Raw genomic sequence first — 2,439 nt, forward strand, 5'->3', positions numbered from 1 at the left:
CCGTAAGGCGTTTCCCTTTGGAAAAGACTCCCTTGATTGCCACTCTCCACCATTTTTCACCGTTGATCTTTGTGTTAGACGATTGAAGTATTATTCACCGTCCACGTGAGTTTTGGTTGGTTACCGTTTTTCATTGGTTACCATTTTTCACCATTGATCTGTGTGTTACATGATTCAAATATTATCCACCGTCCATGGGAGTTTTGATTGGTTAGAGTAAAATCGTTTTACAGTGTAACAGTTTTTGTTGGGGCTTATAGTTGGTTAGGGTAAAATCTTTATACAGTATAACGGCTTTTGTTGTGGCTTACCTTCTTGGCACTGTGTCAGAGCATGGACTCATTTACATTTACGTTGCTGGCGGAGATGATGAAGATCAATATCCCTTGCACGACCCGCAGTGGTTTACAATTTTTTTGTAGACCATTACAATTCCCGACATGAACCGAGGATAGGTTGAATGCTTTGGTGCTTTCATCAACGACAATTTTTTCGTTATTAGCATTGATCTAATCAGGTGGAGTGTGGAAGTTTATGATCCAGAAACAAGGGCATGGACAACACTGGAGACTATAGGAGATAAGGAGAAGGGAAAGGCCCACTGGCATGTCTGGTTGTTTCTTCTTGCAGCAAGGAGTGATGGAATGTGATTCCAATGAAAATGTGTGGAGGGAACTCGGTTCTCTTGCTAAAAGCCTTGAAAGGATTTAGTGTTCTGGGAAGATTTTTGTTTACGGTAATGCCGAGAGTAATGTTAAAGTTTGCTATATCTATGAGCCGCCTATAAGAACTGCAGCAGGAAAGCAAACAGAAATGATTGGGATGTACAGAGTATTGAGATTTGAAATTAAGTAACAATGATTACCATATTGTCGTTTGACAAATGTAGTAAGAAATTTCACTTTCTTGTTATCCTTGAAGGAACATTGGTAGTATATTTTGTCAGTTGAATAGCGTAGTAAGAAATTTGACATTAATGTTATACTTGAATGAACATTGGTAATAGATTATGTTATAATTGAATGAATATTGGTAATAGATTTTAGAGAGTTCCTGCATTAAAAATGATGTTATTTTTTTGGATGAGTTTAGAGGTGCACAACTGAGCAATGTTGGTTGGTTGTTAAAAATTTCAAAAGTTTTATGGCATCCCAGAATACAATTTTACAAAGATTGAAACTCAAAACTTTTTTTTTAGGTAAATTGTGTGTGAGTATTGAACATTAAATATTTCTATGGCATTCGAGAGGACAATTTTTACCATATTGTCATTTGAATAATGTAGTAAGAAATTTCACTTTCTTGTTATCCTTGAAGGAACATTGGTAATAGATAATGATGTTATTTTTTTTGGATGAGTTTAGAGGTGCACAACTGAGCAATGTTGGTTGGTTGTTAAAAATTTCAACAGTTTTATGGCATCCCAGAATATTCCAGAATACAATTTTACAGAGATTGAAACTCAAAACTTTTTTTTTAGGTAAATTGTGTGTGCTTATTGATCATTAAATATTTCTATGGCATTCGAGAGGACAATTTTTACCATATTGTCGTTTTAATAATGTAGTAAGAAATTTCAATTTCTTGTTGTCCTTGAAGGAACATTGGTAATAGATTTTGTCAGTTGAATAGCGTAGTAAGAAATTTGACATTAATGTTATACTTGAATGAACATTCGAGAGTTCCTACATTAAAAATGATGTTATTTTTTTGGATGAGTTTAGAGGTGCACAACTGAGCAATGTTTTATGGCATCCCAGAATATTCCAGAATACAATTTTACAGAGTTATTTTTTTATTAAATATTTCATTTGTTTCATGGTATTCTAGAATACGAATTATGGACCTTAAATTTGTTGCAGTTTCTCGATGCATATCCCTTCTCTTCTCGTTTCATTTTGTCAATTTTACTTCACCAAAATTATACACACTTTGATCAAATCAGAATATTTAAGCCTCCACTTAATGAGTTCTACTCTCACCATCCCATGAGTCGTGAGATTCGGTAGTTTTGATATTCAAGTTTTTTCATAATTAAAGTTTATATGTTTAGCATAATGTTAGATTCTATATTTAGTCTTGTCATGATTTTAGCTTTTATTATGGGTAATTTATATATCCAATTTCATGTTTTTACTTTCTAGATTCTATATTTAGTCTTGTCATGATTTTAGCCCACAACGACTCAACATGCTATATGTTTTGGATTTTCAAAACAATACTTTCGTTTTATGTTTTGACTAGATCATGAACTAAGATCATGTAAGACATTTTACGATTAATGTAAGAATGTTTAGTTTTTTTCTCATGGAAAAAAAATAAAAAATAAAAAGTTTCATATAGTTAAGAATTATGTTTGCATTTTTTTAATACTAGAGAATTTAAAATGATGTTGTTTATTAATTAGGTGAACAAAGTATTACTATAATACAACCTCTA

Source organism: Pinus tabuliformis, chromosome 7, assembly GCF_031772625.1.
Source record: "Pinus tabuliformis cultivar Carrire ecotype Pingquan chromosome 7, CPIR1, whole genome shotgun sequence".
NCBI lineage: Eukaryota > Viridiplantae > Streptophyta > Pinopsida > Pinales > Pinaceae > Pinus > Pinus tabuliformis.